This window comes from Pimephales promelas, chromosome 22 (genome assembly GCF_988280905.1).
Source record: "Pimephales promelas chromosome 22, fPimPro1.hap1.1, whole genome shotgun sequence".
Classification (NCBI taxonomy): Eukaryota; Metazoa; Chordata; class Actinopteri; order Cypriniformes; family Leuciscidae; genus Pimephales; species Pimephales promelas.
Window position 1 is genome coordinate 17244747 of NC_142790.1, and position 26332 is coordinate 17271078.

General features: G+C 36.4%; 1 protein-coding gene across 4 annotated transcripts in view; it reads left to right on the forward strand.

The window, feature by feature from the left end:
- Nucleotides 1-2486: 2486 nt before the first annotated feature.
- Nucleotides 2487-26332, forward strand: part of sema5a (sema domain, seven thrombospondin repeats (type 1 and type 1-like), transmembrane domain (TM) and short cytoplasmic domain, (semaphorin) 5A) — a 148079-nt gene continuing 124233 nt past the window's right edge. For 2 of the 4 annotated variants that reach the window (XR_005622044.2, XR_016149226.1), the window contains exon 1: nt 2487-2859. The gene's annotated coding sequence lies outside the window, so the exon portion shown is untranslated. Of the gene's footprint in view, nt 2860-23166; nt 23297-26332 lie in introns of all 4 variants that reach the window. The other 2 variants (XM_089125679.1, XM_039666756.2) reach the window with 2 other exon arrangements.

The window sequence follows — 26332 nt, forward strand, 5'->3', positions numbered from 1 at the left end:
GTTTACTTAATTATATGTGTGAAATTTACTCAAAAAATATCAGTGCAAAAACTTGCCTTGAAAAAATTAAGTAAATTTTACTTATTGTTTTTTACAGTGTATTCATTTCCTTCTGTGTGGGCCTCTGAGTGAGTTCACAAGAGCACCACGACGCATATAAGAGAACTGAGGAGATGACGCAGATGGGTCTCGATGTAGTGTTTCGATGTATTGAGTTTTTTTCCATGAGATCAGGTTCAAAATTTCACTTTTAAATCAATTTGTTACTTGCCTTTTCTTTGTAATTATGAAATCTACTATCAAATTCTGAGTGAAAACTGTTTCTACTACAGACTTGTTTCAGTGTAGTCGATAATCTCGCCTCCCTTCCAAAACATGTTCAAAAAACCCACATTAGAGCCAGGTGAAGGGGTCTTAACATTAGCAGACAGTTGCCTGGCAACTTAATCATTAGACTGTCTTCAAAGCTTTCATCAGGAGTCTGGAATTATATTGTTAAACACAGTTGTCAAGCGATACAGGATGCTTTTTGATTTGTGAGTCCTCGGAAGCCTCTATATCCTTTTTATGGACGCAATAATGGCAGATGATCGCACTTGCCTTCAGGCTGGCAAATATTTGATTGCTTTTTGGCAATGTTTTCTGGCTAATGAACACAGCAAATAAAATTGTCTCAGGATTAAGGTTTTGGTCCACATCTAAACTTGATAACGGCTTTAATCTTCTTGTGTTCCAAGAACACTGTGCATTATCCAAATGTAAATGTTATTGCCACTTATTTTGAACTTCTCACAGACACAGTATGTCATTCATGGAGTTTAATAGGCTCTGCTTTCATGTAGGCAAATGCATATAATATTTGTGCAGTCGTTCGTTCTTTTTTCCCCTTCTTTCCTGGCTGCATAGCAACTCACTACTACAAGTAGGGCATTATATCCAAGTCATTATAATTTCCGATACTAAAAAACAGGCTTTTTCCCAAAAAAGCATCGCACCCTATAGAGTACAATTAAATCTTGTAATATGAATAGCTGTAAATAACTCTTCATTTCCATTTTCACTGTGCTGAAATTTATTGGCATAATCTAATGTAGTATATTAATAAAACATCCATTGTCGACTAATGCAGATGAAAAATTATGCATTCATGGTGTTAAAATGAAGTCCACAGCTAAAACGATAAGCAGAGGAATGGAATTGTTGGAATCAGTTTTTTTTAACTGATTGACAGCCAATCAGTATCCACTTTACTTAACTGCAATTAGTATTCCTAATAGCCTATCCACCATTTTGTTTTTATTACCGAGAACAATGTAAGTTGCGGAAGGCTGCATCCAGTTTCACATAGCCTACTTCTAGGCGAAAAACAGTATGTTACAAAAGAAGTATGTCCGAATTCACAGTACCCCTACTCATAAAAGAGTTGCATAAAAAAGCTACCAGGATGACCTACTTCTGGCCATATTCTGAAGTGTGCATATGATGGACACTTTACTGTCCCATGAGGCCACGGGAGAGGATTTGAAGCGAAACAACTGACGCTGATAGGTTGTGAAGATGAGAGGATGCCCAATGAATGTCCTGTTTACATTCTTTTTCAGCTGTCATGAAATAATTACTTACTAAAAATAAGTAAGTATTTATAGTATATAGATTTAGTATTTATAGTATATAAATATATAAATAAAAAGTATTTATAAAGTATTTATACATTTAACCCAACAGCTGGGTTTGTCCATATTTTACCCAAAATTGAGTTAAAATAACCTAGCTTTTTTTGTAATTTCGATGTGATTTTATAGACTTTTATTCCTTATGATGACGAGTACCCTGGTGAAATGGCTTCTTGGGAAAAAAAAAAAAAAAAAGAAATAATGGATGTAGGCTATGCGTATTCCTTTGTAGCCTATGTTCCCATTCTCTGCAAAAATAGGCTAGCTAATAAATAAAAAAACAGGAAAAAAATAGTTTGCTATTGCAGGTCACAAGAGAGAGGCTATATTAATTAAAGATTATGAGGGCACATAGCCTAAGTTTGGGTTTAAAAAATGAAACGCGTGGATAAATCATTTATTACAGATATTAGGCTACAATATTCCATAAAAAACAAGAATTGTCCATTTTTAACTGACTTTAAGATAATGCATGTAGGCTGGCTGATTATATTTATTTGGTTTAATATAGGCTAGCCTATGGTAGGCTACAGTCAACGGTCATATATAGCCTAACGAAAAAAAATTAACACTCATTTGCGATATTATACACTATTTTATGGGCACTAATATAAAGTGTGACCTCTGGTGGTATCAGAAAAAAAAAAAAACTTTGCAAAGCATTCCTAAACTTTTCAGGGTGATCAAAAAATTGAAAATAAAATAAATTGTTATTAGGGCTTCCACTCTCTGTAAATTCAAACGTTCTTCTGCAAGATAACTGTTGCGCAAACTAGAACACCCCCATTATCAATGTCAATGAAGCTGTCCACGCGCTCTCTTGCAGCGCAGACAGGCTCGTTGGTTCAGTGGGACGCTCTGGTCTTGTTCGCGTCGCGTCGCTCGCAGTGTAGGCTAGTAGACACTCTCTGCCCGGAGCGCTTCACACAAACTGCCCAGAGAGTTTAGACTCGCGGCTCTGCTACACGTCTTTCCCCTCTCCGCTCACTGTCGTCTGAGAAACTAGTGGAAGTCATTTGTTCTCATTGCGTTCGTTTGAGGACCAGTTATAGAAAGCTGCGCTCATACGGACTATTCCCCCGTTGCGGACTGTAGAGATATTGGGATTACACGTCACATTTCACCGAACTCTGCTTCTTCTCACCTAACTTACATGATAAGGAGGAATATTGTGACACTTCTTTTGGTAAGTAACCCATTGGCTATGCTTTTCTCCATACGCGACTCAGGTGTTCAAATAACCAGCGATATGTAGGCTAAATCTTATTTGCAGTAGCCTATACAAATAACATGCCGTTCTCTTGTGTTTACAATAACAAGTGTATCTTTAGAATGAATTCAGAACAATAGCTATAATATTTCGCATTCAAAACATTATTTATATTTATTTTTCTCTCACACGTGTACACATTAACAAGGAAAACATTGGCGAAATCATAATAACATATCGGGCTATGCTTTCATGTGCGTGTATTGTGGAACTTTTGCTGATGAAATCATATTTACCGCGTGGTGGTGCTGCCTCAGAGTAGATTAGTCTGACAGAGATCAAGCTTTTGACGGCAATAAAACAGTCTCACGTCTTAATTCAGGATCCTGCATAAACTGCATGAAAATGATTGTAATCGAAAATTACTTTGTCTACACCTTAGCTGTGAATATTATTTCTATCAATATTATTTTCCTCAACTGAGAGGACCTAACTTCTCTACAATAAATATACTTCTCTTAACATATTATTATAACTATTAAATTATTATTTTCAAGACATAAACGACCAGCATACAAGCTGTCGATGCTACATATGTGATCTCATGTATGTGTATTATAGCAGAGCTGTTTGCAATTTTGCAACAAAGCATTTTTTTTTTTGTAATTCAAAATAATCCTGTATACTGCACAATTAACTTTGATGATTTATAATCTTAATAATTTAAGAGAAGAAGACGATTTTCACTTATTGGTGAATTTTTGTTTTATGGTGATGATTTAAGACAAATGAAGACATTTTCAGAATGATAAAGACTCTTGTGGCTTTTTTAATTTGTATTAATGACTGCTACGTTTGATTGTCTCCTGATATTTACAGGACAATCAATCATGAAACGTCTGTGTTCTACTTTACCAGATGTCCCACTCTTTTTTAACAGCCACATTGACATGACTGTTCAAGTTTATATATTTTACCAATAGTTATATAAACCATTAGATTTTTCAGCATTGTGACCTTTGTAGTGTGTCCAAACTGTCGCCACGCTACTATTGTCATAAAACATCTCATTTCATCCAATAGAGAATGTGTCAGGTCATTAGGCATAATGGCATCAACTTTGGACATTCCTTCAAACGGTCAACTTTTGTCAAATGTGATTTTTTTTAATCACTCTCTTAATGTAACAGAGTCAAATTTATCATTAAATGGGAATGATCGTTTGAAGTACTTTGCGAGCAAATGTGTTTGCTTAATGACTGGAAATGGCTTTCCTGTTCCATTGATCTCTCCAGACTGTATCATTATGTATTTTACCCATGCTGAATATATGATGCATTGAAGCGCTGCAAGATGTCCAAGTTCCCTTCAGTGTTTCTTTACTTGCTTAAAGGTCGTTGCACTTCAGCATAAGACTAATCTCTGTATAGTGGATGTGTATAGTGTATCACCACCCAGCAGGCTTCTGGAAAAACGTCACCCTGGTCCAGATGGTTAAATTACTTCTAGATCATAGCAGTGAAAGTCCTTTGAGTTCATTCACCTGCAAAGGCACGGTCGTTAACGTCCCGTAGGACAAAGAGGCTCGGGAATGTAAAGCAAAAAAAAGTGCTGAATTCTGAAAGAGGATGATAAGATACCTCTGGGCAATGAGAGCAGTTCGGATTTCAGTGCATATTCAACACGGAATCTCAGTGGACGTGTAAAAACAGTCCTAAAAAAAGAAAAATACTCCAGGGCATTGATTTTACCTAACCTCTAAACTCTTTAGCACTGTTATTGTCCTAAAGCGATAATTTAGTCTACATGAGATCATTGAGTTTATGGTTACCATCGATACAGATTTGCAAATGTCAGCCATTATGCCGTACACTGTTACATTGAACGTAACTTTGTTATAGAACGCCCCGTGGACGCTTTAGTAATATGAAGACTGACTTTATTCCTAATTGTAACCCAAGTTATTAGTCTGCCAGTGGCCTGCATGTGTTACCAAGGCAATATGCAGCTTTTGTAGTATGCAGTCACTATCACATACACATCTTGACAACTCTGAGAGCCTGTTGGTCCACTCACCTCCCCTGTTTTTATTAACATAATCAGCAGCAAACACAATACCAAAAGGCATCTTAAAGGGATAGTTCATCCAAAACCTCTGTATATGACTTTCATTCATTTGGAATAATGGAATTATGTTTTTGAAAGAAATATTTTATGCTCACTGATCAAATATACAGTGTCACATGATCCATAAGAAATCATTCTCATATTAAACAGCAAAAAAACTGCTTTCAACTTTGATGATAAGAAGAACCTTTAATTTATATGTGAGCAGCAGATTAAAATGACATCTGAAGGATCATGTGACAGACAAGTGAAGACTGGAGTAATGGCTGCTGAGAAATCAACTTTGCCATCACAGTGGAAACTTGAACATAGAAAGCAGTTATTTTAAATTGTAATAATATATTACTTTGACTCTATTTTTGAACAAGTAAATGTATCCTTTGTGTAATTAAACTATGAAATAATTAAATTACTTTAAAATATATACATATACATATATAATATACACATATAGGGTCCAAAGTTGTTTTGGACCCCATTGACTTCCATTGTTTGTGCAAAAATGGCTTCCTCTGTGTACTCATTTTTGGGTGAATTGTCTTTTTAAATTAGATAATTCCATTCATCACACTTTTCATTTCACTGCCAGCCAGTGAATTTTTCCATTGTTTACAAGCGGTTTTGTCCCTCTCTATATTTAGCTCTCAGCTCGCCACATCTCCACTCAGGGCTGGTGCTCTGGCACTGATCACAGAACAGTCCTGGCAGTCTTGAGAGAAGAATTCGGCTATTGCTGCTACTTTATTACCCTTGTAGAGCAAGTCAGGCCTGAGGAAACAGCTGGTCTGAAGAACAGACAGGAGACTTATTCAGTCGGTAAGACGCTTTGAACACAACATTGATGGCAAATCAGACAACAATGGAGGAGAGAGTGTAACATGAGGCATAATTGTCTCCTGTAAAAGTTTATTGAGGTTGTCCCAGCTACTGAAGTAGATTAGATAACTATGTTGTAAGAAAACATGAGCTCTTATGTCAGGACAGGGTGAGCTGAGGTGGTTGCAACTCTTTGTAATTATCACTGATTGTATTTTGTCTACGATTCATATTCTTGCTCTTGATGTTGGTGATTATTCTAATTGCTGTTGTTTGCTTTCCATACACATTATTTGCTGTCTCCTTCAGGCTGTAGAGGGAATTCATTGTTCGTAATTCTTTCAATTATTTTTTTCTTTTATTTTAGAAATGGTCAATTGAGAATAAGATGTGAACAAGATATGGGTATTATTGTAAAATCAACCTTGAAATCAAAATGAACATTATAAATAATTTATGCGTGCACAGCATTATTAGCCTAATCTTTAATTAAAATAACTACCCCTCCCTCATGCAATGACATTTCTTCTCAAGGCAAGGTGTTTCTCAAAAGTTATGAACAAATATTCTCGTTTGTTGATTCAAAGATATCTGGTCTCAAAACTTTAGGACAGTCAAAACTGTTATTTATACATCGTTCGTCATTCAGAGAACATTCAAAAGTAGTATTCCCATGGAATGTTCTTTTAATGTTCACACAACCAAGAAAAAGTGTTAATATAACGTTTAAAAAATTGGAATAACTTGTGAAACGTTGGTTCACACACACAAAAAGTTGCTGCCCTGCATTTTTAAGTACAATCAACCTGGATGTTTAAGTCACTTCAACTTAACATTAAACTGACAAAAGAAGTTACTATATTGAAAATAGCTTAAAGGAGTAGTTCACTTTTAAAAAAAGCGTTTGCTGATAATTTACTCACCCCCATGTCATCCAAGATGTCCATGTCATTCTTTCTTCAGTCGAAAAGAAATTAAGGTTTTTGATGAAAATATTCCAGGATTTTTCTCCATATAATGGACTTCAATAGGAACCAAACGGTTCAAGGTCCAAAAGACAGTTTCAGTGCAAATGCAATCTGTTCAAAGGGCTTTAAACAATTTCAGACGATGAATAAGGGACTTATCAAGCGAATTGATCGCTCATTTAAAAAAAAAAAGTTTAAGTTTTATAAGCTCAAATGGTCGCCTTGCTCTGTTCTGTGACTCTCCTGTTCGAACTCGTTAATCAAAATTATCAAATCTTTTCCTGAGTCAGCTAGTTCATGTTGTTCATTGAATGAACTAAATGACACGAAAAAAGATTCGTTCATTTTGATAAACGAGTTCGAACAGGAGAGTCAAACTGTTTTTTTGGACCTTGAACTGTTTGGTTCCCATTGAAGTCCATTATATGGAGAAAAATCCTGGAATGTTTTCATCAAAAACCTTAATTTCTTTTGGACTGAAGAAAGAATGACATGGACATCTTGGATGACATGGGGGTGAGTAATTTATTAGCAAAAGTTTTTTTTTTAAAGTGAACTACTCCTTAAACTTATTTTGATGAGTTAAAGCAATGTAAAAACATGTTTTCATAACATATTGATCATATCTTTTTTTTTTTTTTACAGTGTAAAACATTCCTAGACCATTTTTGTTAGCTAGGAATATGAGAAAAGACTATTGCAACTTCAGTTTAATGCATATAAAAAAGTCTCTATACCTATAAATCAGCAGCTTCAAAGTTTGATTGAGAGTTGTTCATAATAGGGGCCTACAAGTCTAAAACAAGTAGAGGTTTGTGCAGCATAAAGGGTTTTTTGTGAAAGTACAGAACACAAGAGAGAGACTTGTATCATACTAGAATAGTTGACTGGATGTGCAGCGCTGCCAGATTGGAGCAGGACTGGAGTAATATGCACTGCTTTGAACAGCCTCTGTTCTGCAGGTTGATGCCAATGCTTTCAGGATGATTTTTGAGTTTTACTAAGAAAGAAAGCTGATTTGAATGTGGTTTGAGTGAAAGAGAGAACACTCTCTGCTTTGATGGAAACAGATATGCCCACATTATCAGTGCAGATTAGCACCATCTCTCCACAATGGCTGATATGTTTACGTAGTCCTAAAACCACAAAACCTCTTTTGCTGTCATTTTAAACCGCAGTCCTTATATTTAGCCCTGACTCACTGAATGTAAAACTTCACATTGACAAATCCCTTCGGCCTCGGTGTTTCCATTCTGTGCTTGTATGAAAGACTTTTGTGCATTTAAATAAGGACACCGCTTCAGCAGCTCTAATGGAGGTCCAGTTTATAATCCCGCCAGACCTCGGGTGTTATTTTTAGGAAAGACTTGGAGAGCATCCTGTTTATGTTTGAAACTCTGGACCTTATGTTCTTTGAGATTAAAGGATGAGAGCCAGATCAGGAGTTTTTTTTTTCTTTCCTTCAGCTTACCGTAGCTTATTAATGTGATGCCATTCCACCGGCAGTTGCTCTTCGGGTTGAATCATGAGTTGTCAGTCTTCTGAAAATGATTTTCCATGGTTTCTAGGCCCGTTTTAAGAGACTCGTAATTTTTATTCGGGTGAATGACGTTACAAAATGAGTGAAAGGGTTGTTTGAGTGATTCTGAGTTTATGGGGACACCAAACTGCCTTGAAGATTCCTGAAGACCTTTAATCAAATCGCTGACATGTAAATGAGGATGGTTGACATTTGTTGTAAAACTGAATGGATTTATTTTTTGTGGTCCATTTATGTGGAGCTTTTAGGACCTCTTTCTTGATGTCAAAATTTAATGGAGCATAAATTAATAGCCAGTAAACTTGACTGATGGTCTCATGTTCATCTTTTCTAATAAAAACACTAGTTTGTACATTCAGTTTTTAAGAGCTAATGACAACAGAAATAAAATTAAATCATAAGGTGTTTAATACTGCATTTGAATGGTGTTAATAAATAGTGATTTACAGATATCCGGCAGGCTAATTAAATTACTCCTAATTATTTTGATATATTTGTCTTTTGTTTTGTGATCAGAAAAAACTATTGATATATTTAAAATTATTTTGATTAGATAAATGTTATTTTCCTGGCATCGCTTGTATGTATGCATAAAATTATTGTATAATATATATATATATATATATATATATATATTATACATAACATATTATATTGATTGTATACAATATATATTATGTATTATTAAGTATATTATACATATTGTAGATATATAATGTATAAAATATATGTGTAATATATCATGTACGATATATATATATATATATATATATATATATATATATATATTTTATGATAATGTATAATATATATATATATATATATATATATATATATATATATATATATGAAGAGTTCAGATGCAAAAGCCTCTAAGTGCCATTTGAAATTTTCTTCTAAAATGATCATTTTTATCAAGCTTGTATATTTAAGTTCAGTAATTTCACTTAAATGGCAATGAAGATTACCTATTAATTGTCATTTAAGTGAAATTACTGAACTTAAAAATACAAGCTTGATAAAAATAGTCATTTTAGAAGAAAATTTCAAATGGCATTTAGAGGCTTTTGCATCTGAACTCTTCATATACACACTCACTTGAAAAAACGTGTGTTTGACCACTAAAAAAAAATGACATAAATGAAAACTTTACCAACCTAAATCATCCATTTTCAGGACTTTCCACTGGGCTCTCCATATGGTCTGTTTTACAGAAAAGCCTCCGCCTCTTTTGTAATTCTGTGCAAGTGTGTGTCTGATTCTAACAGCATTGTGACCATAGACTGTGTGGGGAGAGTGATGCAGATAGGGAGAGAGCACTTAATATGTATTTAGGGCTTTTTCCAGATAGAGCTGTAGCCTCCCGCCTCCCCTGCTGCTCTGAAAGCTTGTGTCAGGCTGCGAACACCATCCATCTCTGTCTGGGGTCCTGGAAATGTGGCAGAGCAGATAGAGAGAGTGAAGCCGGGGGTTTGCTTCAGGGTGAAGGAGGTCTGCGTCCAAAAAGAGGCTTTAATGAGTGGCCTCGGAAGGTGGTCCGCGTGGTTCTGCTCCACAGCTGTTTTAACACTATGTGATTCTCTCACTTGCTGTTTCTGTGGACTGTAGAGTGAGACACGGGTGCTTATGGTTTTGTGTCAGTTCTGCTTTCTGCACAGATAGTTTGACAGTGTTATGTGAAAACTGTGAATGGATCGTTTGCACACAAGCTCAGACTTGCACATGTGATATCAAGTTTGTGACTCGGTTTATTAATGTTGTACTTAGCCTGTAATTGTACCGTCTTCATTTTAAATCTGGATTTTTATGCAATTTACCTTTTCTTTCCTGATATTGATACCTGTTCTGTTTTTTCTTCATTCAGTTTAGAAAGAAACGTACAAACCTATCTACAAACTTGTTTATTAAAAAGAAGAAAAACATTTACTCAAATACATTAGATAAAAAAATGGTAACTATATGCTACTGTACAAAACAATAAAAATCAGCAGTATTTCCTGTTTAGCTTTCTGTAAATCACTTAGTTGAAAAAATTGAACATAAGTGCAATCTAAACTCAAACCCACAATTGCACATTATGTCAGAAATATAAAGCAAGATTTGATGGTATTTTTGTGCTTTTTGGAGCAGTTAAGCCCCATTTACACGAAGGGAAGACGCAGATATTTCCCTGTGATTCGGCCTCTCATTTACACGAAAACCCCGTTTCTTAAAACTCCAGCCAGAGTGGAGATTTCTGATAACGGCGGTTATGTGCAAGGGGGTAATCCACCAGCCGGAAACTTGAAGTCTCCCTGGGGGTCGCCGTTGGCTAGCAAGCCTTCACCTGCTGTTAGTATTCCATTGACTCCCATTTATTTTGGCGTCACTTTGACAGCGAATAACTTTACATCTCCAAAGACTCCATTTGTACATTATTTATTTGTAAAGGAACAAAGTTTAAAAGGCTCCATTACCTTGTATCTTAAGTCATGGCCCCATAGAAGCTGTTTTTGTAAAAATAGGCTAACGATTGCGTCATAACACGCGACTCTCTGTCGCACAGTAGAGAAATAGACATGAGGAGAAACTCACAGACAATCGGGGGGATGTGGAGGCATAAAGTCAAGGGAGAAGCCCATAGAGTTGTAATGTTGCTCCTGCTGCTAGCTCATGGACAGCTCCTACTCTCTGTCTCTGCAAGATTTGGAAGGGAATGATACAGATTCCTCTTGGCACATCTACTAGAAGACATACAACTGTGAGAAGTCATAGACAATAAAAGAAATGGACACAGTGACCTAATAGACCAGAAGTCCATTAGAAGCACTTCCTGATTGCCAAGCGCACTGCGCAGGCTCAGACTGAGCTTGATGACGTAGATGTGACGTGAGCAACCTGTCTCACAGTTGTACTTAGTGCCGCGTTTCCACCGCAGGAACTTTCCCCAGGAACTAGAAAGTTTGGGGTGGTACTCGGTGTGTTTACACCACAGGAGGACTAAATGAAGTTCCGGGTAAAAATCAACGCACAGACTGGGAGGAGCAGTCATACACAGTTCAACGTCCCTACATAATCTTCCCGGCCCGGACCGGTACTTTAGTCCGCGGTGTAAACACAGTAAGCAAGCTGTCTCGGGCAAAAAATGTTCCTGGGACAAATAGTTCCTGGAAATTGCGGTGGAATTGCGGCTATTGTCGTGTTTCTTTAGAAATGCTAACAGCAGGTGAAGGCTTGTTAGCCAATGGCGGCCCACAGGGAGATGGCTGTGGTTAAAGTTTATGGGGTCGCTGTGTAAATGTGGATTTTTTTTTACTATTAGATACTACTATACTACTGTATTATTAAAGCTGCCATTGGCAACATTTTTTTGATCATATTCAGTGAAATCGACACTATAATCCGACAGAACAACATAAAGTGGTTTTAGAAAAAACCCAGAGCTTCTAACTCCATCTGGAGCATGTTATTTGTTTTGCAAAAATCCAGCGCTCCCGGATCATCGGGTGCAATCAGCGCAGGGGGGGTGTGAGATCTGACTGTCAATCACAGATCGGGCACACGCCAACCCTCGCGCACGTTACAATCACATGCACACGCCTGAAGTTCGCGCAGTAAGGAAGAGTGATGGTGGAACTCTAACAAACCAAGTAAGCTCATTTAGAGTATAAATGATGTTAGCAATTGCAATATATTGGTAGATTAGCCAGGGCAGCATACCTCCAAATAATCCATGGTGTTGATGGATGCTGATGAGACGGTCGCGTTCACAGATAACCTGGTGCGCACGCACTCGAGCACAAACTCTGTGGGAGGGTATTCGTTGATAGTGGGGGAGGGCCATATGAGTTGTAAGTCCACTCAATCTGCCAGACTTGCCGACTGCAGCTTTAATAGTTTAATTCGAATTTTTTGGTTTATTTCTTTATTTTTTTATATTTTATTTGAGATTATTTCAGTAGGTTGTTCTAATTTCCGTTAACGTTAAGAAAACAGAAGTAGGATGATGCAAGCCGGATTTAAACTTGTGTCCTTGTGGCTCAACGCGTGGGAATACGTGCGCTTACCTTTAAGCTTTGGACGCGATAGAATGACTCAGACTCTGCGTTTTGCTTTCTTGACATCTGATATTTGTGATGTGTCTGCACTGTTCATCTGCGCTATCCAAATCTGAGGAAGCATCAGGGGACTTGACATCATCCCTGACAGGTGAGAATCCGCAGGCTCAAAAGATGCAGTGAAGTCAGACGGGATGTGACAGAAGAAAGAGAAAAAAAAAAAACAACCGCTCTCCTCTACTTCATACAAAACACCACACCATCCAACAGAGAGAATTGACAGCTATGAGGAGGATTTTAAATATGTCTTTAATCGGATAGTGTATTGCAAACGTAATAGCTGTAGTTGTTTTGAAAGCCTTTAAATCTTTTGATTGTAAGTAAAAGGATGCATTGTAAATATGTGCAGATATTAACAAACAAAGCTACAAGGTCACCGTAGAAGCGTGGGCAACTGGGCATGCAGAAAATCCCTGCCGTATCAATGAACAGCTTGAGTTTATGGAAACCGAGCTCTTGCTAATCAATAGAAAACCTCCTAAGTCCTGCTTAAAGCATCGAGCGGCTCCCTGAGATGTCCCGCACGGCTCTCCGGCGACTGATGGGACCGTGCAACGCAATTTAAACGTGTCGACTGGCTCCTCTAAGATGGATGGATGTTCATGCAGTCTATATGAAGGGATCAATAGGAGATTTGCTCTTACTTGAGGCTTGTGTCGTTTATTTCTATTTAAAATCTTCAAATGGTTTTCCAGTGATCTCTTTCCAGATGTCTGAGGGAGGCGCGTTAAGAAGGGGTGTTGAAGACAGACAAACAGTTCTCAGCGTGAGGAGGGTTGGTGTGAATCCCCCTCTAGCAAACACCGACAGTTCCTCCCTGCTGAGAGGAGCACTGAAACTAAACGAATCAGAGAACAGCATGCGGGTTTACAAATGAGAGAATATTTTTACCAAGCATGTTTGTTTGGTCTGTCTGTCTGTCTGTCTGTCATTCTATCTATATCCTCATCCCAGATGATCTCACCCTAATTTGTTTAAAATAGTCTTTATAACTGATGACGGTCACTAATCAGCAGACCAGCATTTGTCATTTAATGAAACAAATCAGTGAATGGAAAGCAATGAAATGGAGTTTCATCTTCCTTGCCTTACTTATGGCAGGTTTATATATATAAAAATGACCCGTTAATACAGTATCGATCAGTATTTTAGCTACAAGTGTCTCTCCACGTGTTTTTCCCATCATTTATATATTTCTACACCTGTTCCGTTGACCTCAATCAGGCTTAATGATGCACCAAAGTGATGCTTAAAAGCTAATTGGTCTGAAAGGTTACTCTGATAATGATGGTTATTTATGCGGAAGGAAGCACATTTCATTTCTTCTCCCTTTCAACTTTTTCACTCACTGACCTCAACTTACACATTAAAGAATAATTCAAATACATGATAAGCAGTAACAACTACAGTACATTAATACCACCATCCATCTTTTTTTATTTGCTTTTTTTATTTTTTTATTTTTTTATTTATTTTATTTACTTCCTTCCATCCATTTTTTCCACAATTTTATCCAGCTTTCTTTTTTATTGCCATCCATCCATCCATCCATCCATCCATCCAGAGTTGACCTCTGACCTTCATCATAGTTTCTTATTAAATGGACTCAAAAAGATCATGCTCTAAATACAATAAACAAGCTAACATTCTGCAAATCCTATATCTTTCATTCTATTTTAATATTAAAATAGATATACGTTTTAATCGATATATTTTTTGTGTGTATTTTCAACAATCAGTGCCATGTTTGAAGAGTGTGCATATGCGCAAGGGAACTCTGTCTGGAGAATGACGTATGAGGGAACCTGTGATGAATCTTACATCAAATAAAGCAAATTGACATGGAACAAAAACAGTGGGATAGTCATTAGGTGCCATGTTCGTTAGCAGCATCCCAGAGATGTCATAGAGTGTAATTAGCAGAAGTTATTACTCCTACACTTGCCGTGATGCCATTAACATTAGTCCTATGTTGATGAACCGATGTCTGTTTCTGGAAACTTGACAAGTTTTTCCAACGATGCACCAGCACTGTGTGATACAGTCTAAACATATGTCCATAGTTACAAAAAAAAAATCATCTTTCAACAGCCAGTGTTTGGTTGCGTCAAATGGATGAAACAGCTCCCAATACTTTTAATTTAACAAATTGTATTACTTGACGTCTGACATGTCCATGTTAAGATTGTAAACGTTTACCTGTGGGACGCCCAACAGCCGAGTGTGGTGACAGTTCAAATGTGCTATTTAATTTGCATTCACTTTAGATAAATGTCACTGGAGGAGGGCTAGTTAGCTGCAAATAACCCTACACCTGTCGACCTCGAGTGCATACCGCGAAACAATCGGCTCGCTGTTACTTCCTCTGTCCTCCTTTCATTTATGTCTGTTTTTTTCCCACCCTCGACACCTTTCAAAAAAGACAAATTCAGCTTGGAAGAGAATACCGAGTTAGGAATAAAAAGAACAGAACTCACCTGTTGTGCTTAAAACGCCAATTAAGCCCTCTTGCCTGCATGAATATAATATTAACAGGAGTCTTTTCTGTGAATAGTGTTGAATAACATTGAATAAAATATGGTGAGCTCTGAACCCTGCAGTGCTCTAGTCATAAAAAAGTCCTGAAAAATGTGTCAAGGTTTCCACTAAATATTAAGCAGCACAGTTTTCAACATTTATAATAATAAGAAATGTTTCTTGAGCAGCAAATCAGCATTTAAGAATGATTTTTGAAGGATCATGTGACTGAAAACTGGCGTAATGAATTCAGCTTATACCATCACATGAGTAAATTTAATTTTAAAAGATATTCAAACAGAAAAGTTATTTTATATTTTAACTATATTTCAAACTGTATTTTTGATAAAAGTCTAAGCAGCTTTGGGAAACTTAAAGGACAACTCTGGGGAAAAATGAACCTATAACACATTGGTACCGAGTCGACTGTTTTCTGGGATTTGTTTTAATGATATTCGAATGTAAAGAGTTTTATCTCTTTGGAAAACAGTCTCGACCAATCGATCCATGAACGCCGTGCCAAGTGAGCTGGTCGATCGGAATTACGTTTGTGAAATCTAATTACATGAATTATATGAGTTTATTAAAATATGTGGGTGATTAACTACAAGGGAAGAAGGGGTCCCATACTTTCATATGAGATTCCAAGTCCCAGTTCAGCTCGCTTAGCACGGCGTTCATGGTTTGACTGGTCAAGACTGTTTTCCAAGATGGCTCCTGCCTGTATATGTGAAGTGTATTGTCTTTATAAAGTATCTTCTTATTAAACTGAAAAAAAGTGAACTAGGAAGGTTGTGCACTTTACATAATATATTTATATTTAGCTTACTTATAATAATTATGTTTTTTGACTTGAAATGTTTTTTTTTCTATTAAGGTCTATGTAATTATGTCTCAACTTAACAGTTCAAAATCCTTACGTGTTGTCTAAACACAAACCATTTATGTTAAGTAAAAAATTTCATACATCCAGGGGGTGGCATTATAGTGCGTGCCAACTGCCATTTTGCCCGAACTTAATTTGATTGTGTTCAATCTGCTTAAATATATGTACAATTTAAGTTTACTTAATCCGTTTGGGTTGGATTACATGATTGATTTGTGATGGGCGGTGCTTGTTAGTTCCCAGCATGCTTTGCATATGGTTGAATTAAGAGAGAATAAATGTTAAAAGTAAGTGTTATTTTATCTTTTATTTGAGAAATTTAGAAAAGGCGAAGACTTTTAGTGTGTAATTGTGTTTAATGTAAAATTACATTGGAATTATTAGAACCATTTAAATTACAGTATGTTACCATTGTGGAGAAGAGTGGAGTATTTTGTTTGGTTGTCGACGGATTTAACTCTTTTCAATTTCATTGGTTGAAGGAGCATGTAAAATTTAGCATTTAAGATGCTAATATGTGCTACAGCTAGCAAATAGCTAGCTATAGTCTATCAATTTAATTCTGTGTCACTAAAATAAATGAAATATTAATGGATTAATGAATACAGAAAAATACCTGAATCATGTTAGGAAGCCTTTAAAAAATCATGTTGAGACTACTTAAATTGGGTCGGTTAAAATTACTTAATTTCATGATGTTTAAGTTACATGAACAAATTAGGTTTGTTTAACGTAATCCAGTTATGTGGAACCTGTTGACGAAATAAATTTAATTAAAGCCAACATATAATTCAATGCTTCGGTTTGCATGTATGGGACCCTCATTATGTTACTGTGTTAGTGTGGGGCTATTTTGAGCCTTGTTAGTATTAAGTAGTGATTTCTTTTTACTTATTCCATGCCCTATATTGTAGCACCATAAGCTAAACAGTTTTTAGAGATAAAACTCTTTACATTTAATTGTCATGAAAACACATCCCAGAGAACGGTCGACTCAGTACCAATAAGTTATTACACCATAGGTTCATTTTGCACCAGAGTTGCCCTTTAAGAGATTATTTTTTAAAAATTACTGAGCCCAAACTTTTGAACGATAAGGAGATTCCTTTCAAAACATTGAGCAGATTCCCCCCAAAGCGCTTAGAAAAGTGCTAAATAAATATAACAAATTATTATAAAAATTGTATGTGCATAAATTAAAAACTAACATCAAACCATTCCAGAAACTAACAAAAAGTACTCTGAAATGTAAAGTGAATTTTAAAAAATGCGTTTCTTGCAGTCACAATGGAATAATTATTCTTCATTTTTAAACACCAGACACTTGTTAGCAGTGCCACTTAACCTGGACCATACGGACCTTTCGGCAGTGGAAAATTTCATGTTAATTGGAGAGGGATAATGAGTATTATGCATGCTAGGATTTCCCTCTCATTCTTATAGGGGATCAATGTTCTTTGGAAACAATTAGTGGAACATATTGGTTCAATTCACCATGACTTCTCCCCACACATTTTTTATCTACAGTGCAAGATGGGGGAAGGGAAAGAGAAAGGAAGAATTCTGACGGTGATCAATGGTCAGGATAGGTTAAGAGAAAGGACTTGAAGGCATGTTCAATGGTAGTCCTGGATGATTTAGGAATCGGAGGTGTTTGGAATAATTTTTCGTTGGTCTGACTGGCCCACCTGGAGGCCACATGTGCTCTCTAGGAGCAGAAAAGCCACAGTCATCATTAAAATGAAGGGTGAGGGGGCTCATTAAAACATTATTTATGTGAGCTGCGATATTTTATCGCCACCATATGATTTCATAGTGCTCTGTGAGGGCATGTTCTGCAGAGAGAAGAATAACTTATTGTTGGGCTTCCTGAGACGCCAATCGTTAAAAAAAGAGAAGTTGGTGTGTGAGGCTGCACTGCTTCCAATGCACTCAAGAGCGCATATTTCTCCATCTTGTTAGCACCTGTTTCTGGTGGTGTTTGTTTATGAACTGTTCAGGGAATGAACTCAGTTCCTCTTAAATTTAAATGTTGACAGGTTATGTGCTCGCTGTGCAAGGTTTATGTATGTTCTTCTGCCTCAATGTTGTTTATCTGACTGGACGACTATAAAACCTTTGAAAGATTTTGTTTGCCATTATTTTTTTGTAATAAAAAGAGTAAAAAAGGGTACATCTATTAAGATAACTAAATTAGGTATTTTTATTAGTTAACATTTTGTTTCATTTAAGAAAAATAATACGGCCCTATGTGTATATAAGTTATTCAATATGTGTGAATATATATATATCAAATACTGATTGAATTATATAGAAATAATGAAATATATATTTAATTTATATTAAAATGGAAAACATTTACCGTTCATATCTGTCTGGCAAGAATTCGATGAGTTTTGTTACATGCTCCAGAAAAAAAGTTCACGAAGACCGAGACAAGCACACCCTGTTTGTTATCTTTATTTTACAAAAGCACAATGTTTTGTTTTGATTGTAAGTGGACACATGTAAAAATAGTTTACAATTTCAAATAATGTATTATTTTTATCTGGATGACCATAAATGACGTATGAGGTTGTATTTTAAGTACATTTTCTGCTATATTCGGTCGTTGACCCCAGAGGGTTAAATTGTTAATATTTCACAATATTACTGTTTTTACTCTGTTTAAAAAATAAATAAATAATTAAAAAAAAAAACAGTTAATATTTAAAAAATCATATAGACTTTTAATTTGTAGTGTACATTGTTAAATTTCACTACCAAACTATTTTATATTAACACTTTTCAGTATTAAATGTATTTTATGTTTATTAAAATTGCCATTGCCTCGTCCATCTTTGATAGATTTATTTTTTTTTAGTTGAATGAAATTCTTTTTTTAGCTAAGACTACATGCTGTCTAAAAGTCTGACTAAAGAAATGAGGTACCTTAGGAGGTATAACATAATCTGAATCCTTAAATAATTTATTCATTTAATTTAATATGTAATAAATTAATATCAGTAATAAAATAAATAAGTTATTCAAGGATTCAGCATTTCACAATCACTTGTAATTTCAAAAAGCCATGTGTGTCTGACACTTCAGCCACAGTTGGTGTAGTTCTTGCTTGTCCAGCTGCACCCACTCGCTTCTCCTTCTTCCCAAAATGCCTGTTTTCTTTCTTGATACTTTAGGGAAAATAAGGGTCCACTGTTGTGGTGGGCTATTTGCGGTGAGCCCAGGTGCTCCTCACCCCCGTCTGTCTGGGTGAGAGGGGAGAGGAAGTTGTGGTGTCTCTGTAGAAGGTAAATTCATGCAGAAGTGTGTGGTAAGTAATAGCTGCCCTTGCAGTTTAGCAGATGGTGAGGGTTAGGGACTGGGCTGGCATTACTTTGGAATCTTTCAGGGAAAAAAAATAAAAAAAAATGAGGGAGTTAGACTTCTCTTTCTCTCAGTACATTTTTCTAGACATGCCTAAATCTCTCTGCTGGAAGGGTTAGTGTGACCCAGTGGTAACATCCAATAATACAGAGCCATTTTAATAATACAGATCCACATGCAAGAGTATTTTTAGTACTGTATCACTACTGTTTAAAAGTTGTAAACATTTTTGAGTCTCTTTAATCTCACTGCATTTGATCATAAGTATTGTAAAATATCATTAAAATTTAAAATATTACAAATTTTAAATTTGATTTATTTCTATGATGACAAAGCTGCATTTTCAGCATCATTACTCCGAATTATCCATAACAAATCACGCTAATATGCTGATTTTGAGCTCAATAATCATTTCTTTAATGTATTCCTATTTAATGTCAAGAAAAATCCACTCTACCTCCTAAAATGGGAAAAGGAAGACAATAACAGAAGAATAATGGGTAACTATGCGTAAAACACAAATGAGTACAACAAATTTGGATTCATGGTGGGAATTTACTAGGAAAAAAACAATAAGGTTTCTCATAAACCCCAAAGTAAAATATTTGCAAACTGGGAAACAAAAGCCTGGTGAATGCTGGAGAAAAATTGGAAATGTAATGGCTGACCCTTTTCACATCTTTTGGGACTAAAATTATTCATACTTACAGGTACTAGCGGGATCTGAACAGAGAGATAAATGTAGTAATGTGGTTTAACCTTGAGTGTAACATTAAAACAATGTATATTTCTCATTCAAAAATAACAAAGAAGGACATATACCTTTTTAATATAGTACTAACAACTAGTAAGAAGGCAAACAAGGAAATGGCTTAAGGAAGATTCCTCTGTTTATGAATGGCAAGAAATTGTAAATGATGTGTACAATATGGATACTGATCTTTTCAGGAAGTCAACAAACGAATAGAATTTCATCATATTGGGGGAAATGGTCGAAAAGATTACGTCGGTTACCATATCTGGCTTTTAACCCATGGACTGTGTTGGGTGTGTAACCCTTAACATTATTTTGTACTACAGAATTTGATCGATTCGTGATCAATGTAATACCTATAAGTTATACTCGATGACCAGTGAATGCCTCTGTATGTGCTTAAGTATACATCCTGTATGTACATGTGTTCACAAGACTATGCGTTTATTATGTAAGGATGACGATGTACATATTATGTATTGTTAGTATATGCTTTTTTTTCTTTATTAGTTTGGAAAAAGGGACACAATTATTTATTTTTCCACAATATATGGTGGAAACCATGATGCATTTTGTGCAGTATTCTTTGATGAATAGATAATTCAAAAGTTAAAATATACATTTTTCTGTGTTTTTTTTATCCATTTAATGCATCCTTGCTGAATTTATTTGCTTTAAAAAAAATCTTGATGTCAAACTTTTGAACAGTAGTGTATTATGGATAGTCTGTATCACATGCGTGAATGTTGATTTATAACATACACAGCAAAAAACAAAAACAATATTGGCCATACAATGCAAGTCGTTGGGGTCCTATGTTGTTTTGTGTCCCAGAACAACTGGTGGCAGAATTGGTTGAATACCACATTTGTTTAAAAAAAAAAGGGCAACGTGTCCCACTGTCCGTCTCCATAAGCGATACTGTTACACACCCAACACATACACTTCAAGGTTCACGTGGGTCCCCAAGAACTGTGGACCGCCACTACATGTACTATATCAATACGCCAGTGAGTGCTTTGTTTAAACACTGTTATTCTGCCCAAAAGTGCACTTAGTACAGCTTGGTTAGTTCTCTAAAGTTCAGAAGGTGACCCAATGTTACCTGACTTGAGTGCAATAACACAGCTGCTCAAACGAAAACAAGCTCTCGTCTGGTACTTAAGTGACTGCTGTTGGCCCAGCGCATGGCTCTCGCTGCTTACAAACACATATGAAGAGTGATGCTCTCAGTGGAACCCTAGACATCTGCTACGAGTGGAAACCGCTCACAGATGGACCGCCCAGTTTGTGTAGGTACTGTAGTAGGGTCGACATTAAACAAATACTAGAAGCACAGCAAACAAGTTGAAAGGTCAGCATGTTTGGGGTCTTGTAATGACAATCTGAGTCTCAGATAGCTATTTACATCATGAATCACTGTATGTGATTGATTATACTTCTCATATTATGTTGCAAAATACGATGTTTTAGTAGAAATTGGGACTCGCATTTTGTTTTGCTTGTTGGTTTAAATGCTCACTTTTAACACCTACGGTCCATAACTCGTTATGCACATTTTGGAGGTGTAAGCGACTGCTAGCGGCATAATTGGCCAGAATTTCTGCTCAAACATTTTAACGAGCAAAATTTTCTGCAGATTCTTAATGAACCAACAAGAACCTATTCTGAGGGTTTCACAGCGATTATGTGGATTTTTGTAATTCAGCTGACACTGTCTGAAATTACGTAAGGCTGTCAACCCAAAGCACCTGGAAGTTGCTTTTTTAAGGCATAGGCTGCATCCCAGTTTGCATAAACTATGTACTTCACACTGGAAGAAAGGTAGTTTAAGAAAAAAATTGAGCTTGTGGTAAGACGGTATTGCTTAATACAATCTTTGATCTTTGTCACCAGTGTCTGCGTGTGCATGTCATAGGTTGATTTTCCTTTGTTTACATTTGGTTTGGTCTGGTTTGTTTAGCATCATAACCACATAGCCACATTATGTCACTTAACTTTTAAGTTCAAACTCTTAGAAATGTTCCTCACATTCTTTGCTTAAAGGGGCTATGTGTAGGTTTTTACTTAAAAGTTTACTTTACTTTAAAATCGTTAAGATAGAGTCTACATTTGTAAATTCATGAGCCAGCCCTAATGTAATAGAAAGAACGACACATTGACTGTCCACCACTGTTGCCTCTCTCTGTAAAGGCTCAATTGTGTGTGGGGGACTTGTCATGTGCATTCTCGTCTACTTATATCCGTACGGCAGCTCGCACTGACATAATGATGATTTTAGATACTCTAATTCTGCTCACATAGACTACTACATGGCATTGTATATGAATAAGGATGCAGCCACTGCAAAACTGTGCTTTGAATAGCAATAAAACTCCAATCTCTACTTATATTATGTCTCAGACCGCCTTGTGGATCGTTTGATCTCATCCTGGATTTGACTGCTCATATACTATCTAATTAGCCTGATGGGCCGCCGTATTTCAATTACGTTAACGAGGCCTGCAGGATAAAGCATACGTCCCCTGTTAAATTTTATTGTTTAAACTTCATTGTTTGATGTCCAGACGGTAGTATTTGGAATATTGCCTCTCATGCAATTGTCAGACCACTGAGTGAGAGGAAGAAAGAGAGAGGCTAGTGGTTGCATTCTCATGCAAGTATGGCTAGCAAAACATCGGCAAATCATTTAACACTACACGCTTTATTCACATATCCTTCTCTTTACTCTGTATAATTATCTGTTAGAACCTAAAGAGCTGTGAATAATGTCGCAGACAGTGTATTCTTTTCCGATAATAATTAATAAAAAATTGTGTTTGCTGTATCATTTTCATCCTTATTACAGTTGTATTTTTTCCAGTAATCTGTATTCAGTGCAAGGATCCACTTGAGGCAAATTGTAGCGAGAGAACCCAAGTGCAGTTTATTATAACATACAACAAGAACATAAAACAAAGCATGACGTGGCATGAAACAAAACTGTGGTCATGGACTCACGCAACAGAGGTTACAGAAAACAATACTTGACAAAGACACATGGCAAACATGAGGGCTTATATACACAAGACTAATGACACCTGTGAACAATGAACAGATGATTAACCAATGACAAGATGGCAGGATCACATGACAGAGACAAGACCAAATCGTGACACATAGTTAGGTGTTTATATGTAAAATGTAATTTCTGTGTTTATTTGTTTGTTCAGATGTTGCCTTTGCAGCCAGTTTGTAACTTCAACTTTGAGATCTTGAAAGGAATCCGTCAAATAGGAAGTGATGCAACAATTACCAGCTAATTGGGAAAGTTGAACAGCATCTCTTATAATTTCTTCTCTGGTGAGTTTTTAACAACTCCTTAATGTGGGTATAAAAAAATGGCATTACAAGCCTATACTGCAGTTTTACTTGTCAAAGTCCGTATAAATTCAAGGGAAAGCAGTGCTGCTTTTTTTCTGAGCAGAACTCTTGGTCTCTTGTCCGTTTTTATATATATTAAAAATATTATTGCAATGTAAAATACAATAACAATAACTTTTGACCAATTATATCCAATCCTTGCCAAAAAAAGTGTTGATCTTAATCACCCCACACTTTTGAACAGCAGTGTATATGATTAATGTTTAACTCATAATAATGGAGTCTTTGGAGAATTCAATGCATGTTTTGATGTTTGAAAGTGAATCCATGTGGAATCCAGTGTCTCATAATGCAATTATTCAGTGTTCTTAATACCTTAATTGGTTTAGATCTACTTTAAAATTCATGTTGTTTAATAATGTGCTGCATTTCAATGTGGCACACGCCATCAGACTTTATTTTCCTTCTCTCTAAGATGTTAATAAGCTTATTAGGCGATGTTTTTAAAGGCAAAAGCTTCTCATCAGAGGAGAAATATCTCTCTCATGCACACATTTCTCTTGACTTTGCTCCACATTTCGTATCTCTAGAGACAATGGAATACAGGTCATTAGGTATTAGGCTTATCTACATACAGTAAACAAAAGTTCATCATACAAGTCTACAAATGTCCAGAAAACATGGCTTTTGGTGAGTTTACTCACAGTCATGTTGCTCCAAACATTTCTTTTCAGGAACACAAAAGAAGATATTTTGAATAATGTTAGAAATGTTGTTATCCCTACAAAGACAGTCAGTCAGGTTCAACAGCATTTGGATCTTTTTACACACTCCTTTCCCACATATAGCACATACAGAAGTAGAATTAATTCTAGCAAAGGCCTCAGACCAAAGCTTTTCCGATGGCTTGATTTGCAGCTCATTCTCCCAAATCATCTTTAGGCAGGAGAGAGAGGACGTACTAGACGAAAGTAACTTGACTTAGACAGAAGATATACGACTACCACCTGTAGGGGTTGACAATAAATTCTCAACCAGATATTTTTCTTTTAATTTAGGGAAACTAGGGAAGTTTGTCTTGTGTTGAAAATACCTGAATAAGCCTGTAGTATGCAAGTTCAATTTCGAAATAAGATTGGTGAATGTTACAAAAGAATTATCACTAAAAAGATCTGAAAAACAGGCCATCCCCTTATCTTCGATATCAATAGCTGGTGGTAGAAACAAGTAATTATTGCAAATAGGACTTAAGACATATAGTGACTCCAACCGAAAATTGTTTCCAGATTTTTAAAATCGATAGCACATGGGATTTCTAGCATAACTAGAGGGATGCAGAGACAAAGGAGGAAGAAAGACAAGTAGCAGCTTATAGAGTACAACAGTTGACCTCTGGAAATCTTAAAATTAATGGTGGACCACTAATAAAAACTAAATTTGGCAGAACTAGACCTCTTTCACATTGGTTTCCTTGGAGGATAGTTTTATTCACTTTAGGAATCTTACCAGCCCAGATAAATGAGGAGATGGTTTCATCTAGACATTTATAAAAAAAAAAAAGATTTGGGTAGAAAAAAGAGGTAGAGACTGGAAGTGAAAAAAAGTTGCGGCAAAACATCCAATTTAATGGTCTACACTCTCCCAGCAAGAGAAAGGGTTTGGCTGCCCCAGCGTTTTAAGTCAAGTTTAATTTGATCAACCAAATTTGTGAAGTTATTCTTAAGGAGAGAACTCAAAAGTTTACACCTAAATATCGAAACCCTGCAGGAGAAAAATGAAAAGGTAGGGTAGCATTCGGACCCTATTAATGTTTAATGCATGGACAATAAAATCCTGTGAAATGTTCTTTAAAAAATCTTCATTTGCATTCCAGTGAAGTTTGGAACGACATGGGTGAGTAAATCATGACAGAAATTTAATATTTGGTTTAACTATCCCTTAAAGCTATCACTGTTTCACCTCGCCCTTCTATTTCAGTTGTTATTGTGTTGATGTCTGTCTTCATATAGGTGTTAAAATATGATCAGCAAATTGCTTGGAGGATGGATGACATAAGTGTGTACTTTGTGCTGACAGTAGTGTGAGTGTCTGGCTGTTCTAGACAGGACGTGGAGTCACCAGAGTAACCGTCAATAATCTACCCAACTCAACTCAACGCTAGCTCGGCTATGCCTGCAGCTGTGCGACATGCTTGATCCTGTCAAGACGCCACGTCGTTCATAGCTGGGCTGCATCACTTTGTCTTGCTCCCTTTTTCTCTCTCATTCTCTTATTAGCGCCGTCCTATAGTTAACTTGTGCGACATTGTGTCTGCTTGCTTCTCCTTCGTCTTCTTTTTATGGGACAAATTACGAGCCACACGTGATTAATTGGTTCCACTGGAGCCGAGTAATTATTTACATTCCCACCCTCTGCATATCTGAAGACTCCGTAAAAAAAAACCCCAAAAAAGTCTTGTTGATCAAGAGTCAGCCTTTTCCCGTATGCCGTGCCGATTGTGGCACCAGTATTTTTTTTTACTAAAGTTGTTTTGGAGTTTAATTATACAGCAGATGAAATAGTTCTCTTGTTATTATCTTCATGCCATGACAGCATGTACTTCTGACCTGATTTACACTCGCTTACACCCTGCCGCTTGGCTTTCTCAGGTTGGACGTATGTGCCCAAATGCATTGATAACTACTGTCCCACACTTGATAATCAGTTAAAGATGGGAAGTTATCACTATTTAAAGTTAAACTCATTCAATACCATTCAAAAGTTTGGGGTCAGTAAATAAAAAAATGAATACTAAGTTCTGCCATGAAACTCTAGATGGCGGAGGCTGATAGGTCCTTACTCAGGCCCCGTCCACACTACTGCATTTTCGTTTAAAAACGGAGACCTTTTGCTACGTTTGCACCTCCCGTCCACACTAAAACTGGAAAAACGAAGACCTAAAACGGAGAAGTTTAGAAACGCTGCAGCTCCGTTTTGCGTTTTGAATCTCCGGAGGGCGTTTTAGTGTAGATGGGA